Below are 6,877 nucleotides of genomic sequence, written 5' to 3'. Positions count from 1 at the left end.
CAACCTGGAGTGGGGCGGCCCGGGAGGGAGTCTGCTGAGGCAGATTCCCAGAGTGAGGCTGGAGGGCATGTCAGGCGCCATGAGATGGGAACCCACAGCAGATTTCTGTAGGTGGAGGAGACTGAGTGTCTGTGGAGGGTGTCCATGTCACGGCCTCACAGCTGTGTCCCCGGCAAATGACTGAATCCGTCTGGGCCCCACTTCCTGTAGAACTGGGGCTCACAGCACTTTGTTCCCAGGCCTTTTGTGAGGATAAACCAAGACAATGTACTAAACATCTCTACCAGTGCTTGGAACGAAGCAAGTCCAGGAGACAGATTCCCTATGACTGCTGGGTAGAAAACTTGTTTATTGAGCCCCTGCTGAGCTGGGCACCTGGTTTTGACTCATCAGCATCAAGTGCCTGGCTTCAGGGAGCTGCATATCCAACAGGATGACTCAGAGCCACCCCGGGCCAGTTACACAACCTCGCTGAGCCGCGCTCTCCAGCTTTAAACCTGGACATTCCCTGTCTTCTGGTAAATGTCAGGCTGTGCAGACATGCACAGCAGCAGGGCCTGACCTGCAGGAAGCCTGGACCCAGCAAGTCTCATGGCTCCCATTTAGGCCTCAGCCTCCTCCCCACAGCACCACAACAGTGACCTGGGCCCCGGGTCGACATCTCTTCTCAGTGTGAGATGCGTGGCCACCAGCAGCCCTAGTGGTGTTTCATCTTGGCCAAAAGCCTGAAGATGTATGCCTGACTCCAGGGCCAGCTTGGCTGCTGTGAACTGCCTCACCGTGGTCCCCACACTCCACGCACCGTGAACGTGCTGGGGCTTGCTGGCCAGGCGGGGGGATCTGGTACCCTGTGGCAGGGCAGGAGGACCACCCATGGTCACATCACCCCCTCGACCCCGATTCCCACCACCCTGCCACCACCCTCTTCTTTCTTTCCCCACATTCTTCCTCCTCTGCCAGCATCTGAGAGGAGGGCACAGCCGTGTGATGGATGGAGACTCTGAGTGCTGGGCCCCCATGACCTCGGTCCCTTCATCCTTCCCGACCACCAAGATGTGGACACAGTTTCATCTTCCCCAGGGCTGTTGGAGCTGTAGAGAACATGGCAGGAACCAACCAGTGCTCCTGAGGGGCAGGCCCAGTGCTCCTGCTTTTCTCTTCCTCCTCACTCCCTCCTGCCACCCCCTTATCCTCCCAAGGGCCCAGGGCAGTGCCCTCCCTCCTAGAATGTTCCTTCAAGTGTGCCCTTCTCCCACGGTTACAGCGGCTCTTCCCCTCAGTCATCCTCCCCGTCTGTCCACAGATCCCAGCTTTGGGAATGGAGCTGGTGCCAGCTCAGCATTGATCCCCTGGCTGTCGCCCTCCTCTCGCACCACCCCCAGGAAACCCCAGCGTGGCTCCATCCTGGGGGTTCCCTCAGAATAATAACCCCTGCCAAGGAAGCAGTGGGGTGCATGTTCATCAGTTCTGGGGGTTTCGCAGCTCTGAATGCTCCAAAGTTCTCTTGGTTTCAAGGGATTGCAGTTGATGAGATGTTATGAATGACCAAGCCTCCCAACCAGGCTGCACCAGACCGCCTCCACGCATGTCTGAAGAGGAATGCCAACTGTCAGACTCCAGCCCGGGACCCAGCTGTGCTCCTGCCCTGATTAAAACCAGAGCTGGTGGGGGGTGGCATCCACAAACACAGAAGACAGCCAACCTGCCTATTGACAGATGACGTGGGCCTCAAATCGGAAATCGTGGGGTCCAGAAGACTGTTATCTTGTGCCCCACTGAACCCGAAAGCTCTGGATCAGCAGAGGGGCTTTTGGGTCTCGGTGACAGCAAGGGCAGAGTGTGTGACAACGGTTACTGTCCCCATGGACTGTGCTCAGTCAGCCTCCAGGCCTCCCGGGTCCCTTTCTGCAGCCATCGCAGTCAGTCCTCCCAAATGCTCCCCTGGGGGACACACTGCCCCCTCCTGAGGACCATGGCTCCACAGTCGGACCCGCAGCAGCTTGCCTCCTGGGCCCTCTGCTCTGACACTCTCCTCCCTTCTGTTCATCAGCAACAGGCAGGAGCCTGCTTGGTCCATCCAGCCAACTCCTGGTGGACCTGCCATCCCAGAGACTACCTAGAAAAATTCCTCAGCCCTCAAACTGTGAGAGTGCCCTTCCACTCTCTGTTCTCACCACTGCTTGTTTACAGGTCACATGCTCTTGATGAGACCCTGGACTCCTGGAGACCTGAATGCATCTGTCTTGGCCTCCCCGCAAAGTCCTTGGAGTGGCAGGGTTTCAGGGCCCTGAAGTGGAATCATGCAATATTGGTCTTTCTCTCCGTGCTTTATCTCACAGAGCATAATATGTTTTCAAGGTCCGTCCATGTTGGGGCATATTTCAAAATTGAATTCCTTTCTAGACCTCCAGTTAATAAAAGTGTATCGATATTGTTTTGCTAATTATAACAAATGCACCACATCCATATAAGATGTTATTAGTGGAGGAATTGGGGTCGGGGGGCGTGGGTTATGGGAACTTTCTATGTTATCTGTTCAACTCTTAGATTTGTCTAAACCTCCTGTTGTCAATAATGCCTATTAACTTTTTAAAATCCGAGAACACTCTTTCAGGGAGCGATCTGTGTCAGCCAATATTGGTTCGAACATCAGCTAAAGGTCTGTACGTTAGCTAAAGATGTTGTTTACTGGTAAAGGTGAGCCCATTCTTGAGTTAGAAATGCACGTTGACTGCTGGAGTTACAGCGATACTGACTGACTTGATCATTTGCCTTTGCATACAGAAGAGAAAAAGGTGGCTTCACATTTTGATGGTTATCTCTTACATACGGGTCACTGAATAAAGTAGCATCATTCTTCTTGAATGAACCTAATGAGTCCATTCCCACAGTACCTTCAACTGGGTCATTGGTAGGGTGCCCCCTGTTGTTTGGCCAGAGGCAGAGTTTTCAGAATCACTGCTTGGGGTCAGGTGATACTCTTGACTCCAGGCAGGAGCCGCGAGCACCTGAGAAAGTTACATACACCCCTCTGTGTCTCATTTGCCTGTTCTGAGATGTTGAAATGTGACTGTGGCCTACTTATTAGAATTATGTTATGAGGCTAAAAGTAAATAAACACAAGGAAAGCCTTAAGAAAAATAAAATAAATGACTGGTGTTTCATAATCACCCTAAGTGTTCAATCACTGAGCAACTGCAAGAATAAGGTAGACAGTTGGTGGTGGTGGAATCCAGAGAGGGGACGTGGATGGCTCCACAGCAAGAGAGGATGGACGCTCACTCTTAGCTTTACATGGGGAGGATGCTTTACTGCTCGTGGACAATACCTGTTACCATCTCCTGTAATCCTCAGGTCAGCCCTATTGAGGTGGGTGGGGGCAGAGCAGGGGCTGTAAGCCATATTCTAGTGGGAGGCACTGAAACGTAGAGAGATTAAGGGACATGCCAAGAGTTACCAGTCACTTTTGCCAACATTAGAGATAGATTTCTTACAGGCTTTTTCTATTTATGCACTTCCCACCAAAGGGAACACTGTTCTCATTTGGGGCAGACGTAGCAATTCCTCCAAGTCGTGTGCCTGAATCATCACAAGTGGCCTCGGTTTGGAGCTGACACAGGAGTTGGAATGTCCAACCTTGGTGATTCATTTCATTTGATGAAATCGGAAATTCCCAGAGGGACATACCATGGGGGGTCCGCGGACGGACGGCACATCCAGCAGTCAGAAACCCAGGAGTGACGTCAGGGATGTTCAGACCTATCAAGGGTAATAATTAGTAGAATGATTAGAATAAGAAAGAGGGAGTAAAGGAGTCATTCTGGGTGAATGGCAACAAGGGTTTATGGAAAATGAGAAGAATTATTTTAACTGAGCAGATAGAAAACAGAAAAAGAATCAAATGGGAGTCTTGACCCAGTATCTTATGTGGAAACTGCCCACTAGCCATCACAATTTGCCTGTTCTGAAAATCTTGGGGCAGCTGCCTGCTTCTGAAGACTGGCTATTTCCAGAGGATCTCTGAGAAGCCTCAGTTTGAGTAGCCCTCTAATTGTGTGAAATTCTGATTTTTTAAATTATTTTATTTATTTTAGTAGAGACATGTGAAGCCAAGGGTGAACTCCCAGGAGTTACACTGCTTTGTTTTTAAACAGTACCTGAAGGGGTCCCTTCAGGGGATGTGTAAGGGCAGTTTTTCTCTGATGTCTCTTCCTGAGGTTGAAGATCATGAAGAGGCTTCTAGGAAGATTTCAGGAATGGAGGCCTGAAGCTGTTGGTGAAAAACTTGGGCACTATTACAAGAGCTCTTTGCAATATGCTGCCAAGTCTGCACGTAGTAGGGTATTGCAATCTAGTCTGGGTAGTGAAATTCCTAGAGATAAGGAACTTCCAGCTACTCATTTAGTGGGAGAGCCCGTGTGTTCCCAAGGGAATGGACTGGAGAGCCATCATCACTAATGTGTATTTGCACCCAGGGAGCTCACAGGTTTCTGAAAGTTTTGCTACTTTAAATGGAAGGATGAAAATGTTTTGCCCACTTGAAACAGTTTATGTCTTAAATAATGAACTGTGTTCCAGCAAAATTGTAATTTCTTGTGAAACTCTATATTTCTTTTGGGCCAAGGTTGAGAGCAAGTAAACAGAACCCTTTTTAGAGGCTTTTTTGTTCTCTGGAAAAAGTCAGAGATCATTCACACGTTGTATAAGAACTGAATTACAAGAGAAACTTAGATTTCTTTTTTCAGTCTTGATTGAGCACAGGGGCCTTCAGTGAACTCCTGGGCCATGACTGTCCAGGTATGCCACTGTTCTGTCCAGGAGAGAACAAAAAGGATATACCCTTCTGGTCTCTTAGTGAAACAACTTTGGATTCAGAATTTCTTTTGGAGGCCCCAACATAGCATCCAAAATGTGCTGCCCATTGGGCTTCCTCCTTTCCAATGATGCTTCTCAAATGAATGATTTTGCCCCAGTCAGGTTGTCTAGAGTTGGCCCTGAAAAGCCAAGTCATCGTTGGTGAAGTCGTGGGGAACAAGAATTCGGATTGTGATGAATGTACACATGAGCATCAGACATTTTTTTCTGGAAGAGGAGAGGGGTTAGGTTTACAGGATTCCCAAGAGAGCTGGTGACAGTTGGTAGAAATAGAACATTTGTGCATCTCATGCCTTGGGCCCCAAAAATGACAGGGCTGAAGAGAGAGATGATAGATTTGAAGATCCAAGAACATCAAGTGCCGGGAGGAGCCCAGGTCCTGCAGGAGGAGGATCATAAAAAGCAGGAAAGAGGAACTTGGCCAAAGCTACAAAAAGGACCTTCTCAGTAAGAGAGAGGAGACGGGTGCCTGGGTGGCAAAGGCGGGTAAGCATGTGACTCCTGATTTCGGCTCAGGTCATGATCTCTGGGTCCTGGAGTCAAGTCCCATGTCAGGCTCTGCCCTCAGTGGGGATTCTGCTTTGGGGTCTCCCTCTCTCTTCCTCTGCCCCTCCCCCACTCGTGCCATCTCAGTCTCTCCCAAAATAAAATAAATAAATCTTTACCAAAAAAAAAAAAGAGTATAAAAATGAAAGAGGAAATAAATTACATGCGGATGGTGGATCTATGGGTCCGAGTCTTCGCAACCTGCGAAGTCGTCTTCCTTACGGACGACAGTGAGCATCGTCATGGCCTGGTCTTTGGAAAGCAAATGGGACGATCAGGGTGAAGTGAGGACTCAGGCCACTGTCCCTGGGATTATGTCCCCGACCCCAAAACTCAATGCTGCCCTCAGCTCCGCAGTCCCCCCACCTCACCACCCATGGGGCCGTGATCCCTTTACCTCACTGATGAGAAAGGCGTCCAGGGTCTCCGGGCCCTTCCCAGCCCTCAGATTTCATAACTGGGACCAAAAAGCAGTGCCTGTCAGCCCATTCTTTCAAGAGGCAGCCACGGTGGTGCCCATGACTTTCTGTCCCCATGATTTCCTACCTTCCTCTGCTCCCTCCTGCTACCCTCCCTCCTCTCTCCCTGTATCATTAATTTCTTATTTCCCTTCTCCTGTCACCTCCAACAACCAGACTGTTCTCTGCAATGGGAATAGTGGAGGAATGATCATGGGTTTACTGACATGCTCCCTAGTCAATCAGTTGATCAATGAGCCAATGCAGCTAACATGGAGGTGGCTGCCATGGGCCTGGGGTGATGATGGGCCATGAGAGTGACCATCAACTGGGCAATCACGTGACTGCCCCATGCCTGGGCTCATCTTGGGCACTTGAGACACACTTCCTATTGATGACAGCCTGTAAGTGTCCTAGCCCAAAGAGGAGATGAATGTGACAGTAGAGGTAATGGTACTTGTCCAAATTCCCCTAGTCTGTCAGTGGGGTGACGGGCATTCTCCAGCTGGTGTGGCCACATAAACACCAGTACATGCAGTATTCACCAAAGACCCTGAGACCTGGAAGGACTAGGGGAGGCCCCGAGCAGATGGATGGAAGGTCCAAGGGTGGGCCGTGACCACGATGTGGGGACCAGGCCCATCGCTGTCAGTGGGATCTGACAGGAGCAAAGACCCTGGCCCCGCTTCCCAGAGCCTCTGTCCTGGGCCCAGTCAGTCCCAGGAGACCAGCTCAGAGGGACTGTGAGAGCCAGTGTGTGCTGCCAGCCCATCAGACTTCACACAGGCCTCTAGAATTCCCGTCAGCCAGGGAGGGTCTCCAGGCAGCTGCATATGAGCCTCTCTCCCATGGAGCCAAGTGCAGGTCTTGCTCTGGTCCCAGTATAAGGGATGTGGTGAGGAGAAGAGAGAAATGTACTCCGGGATGTGCCTCTCACCTCATCTCTGCAGCAGAATGACTCGGGGAGTATTGCTTGCTATGAATGGGGTTAGAGAATA

General features: G+C 50.5%; 1 long non-coding RNA gene across 1 annotated transcript; it reads right to left on the bottom strand.

Annotated features, from left to right (window-relative positions):
- Positions 1 to 3,284: 3,284 nt before the first annotated feature.
- Positions 3,285 to 6,793, bottom strand: LOC121101624. The gene is made up of 2 exons (XR_005833601.1): positions 5,585 to 6,793; positions 3,285 to 3,759 (listed from the first exon to the last, which is right to left on the bottom strand). It is a non-coding gene; the product is annotated as an uncharacterized LOC121101624 (long non-coding RNA).
- Positions 6,794 to 6,877: the final 84 nt, after the last annotated feature.

This window comes from Ursus maritimus, unplaced genomic scaffold, assembly GCF_017311325.1.
Source record: "Ursus maritimus isolate PB19 unplaced genomic scaffold, ASM1731132v1 scaffold_82, whole genome shotgun sequence".
NCBI classification, from domain to species: Eukaryota; Metazoa; Chordata; class Mammalia; order Carnivora; family Ursidae; genus Ursus; species Ursus maritimus.
The sequence above is the reverse complement of the archived record's forward strand: the minus strand, read 5'-3'. Positions and strand labels throughout refer to the sequence as shown.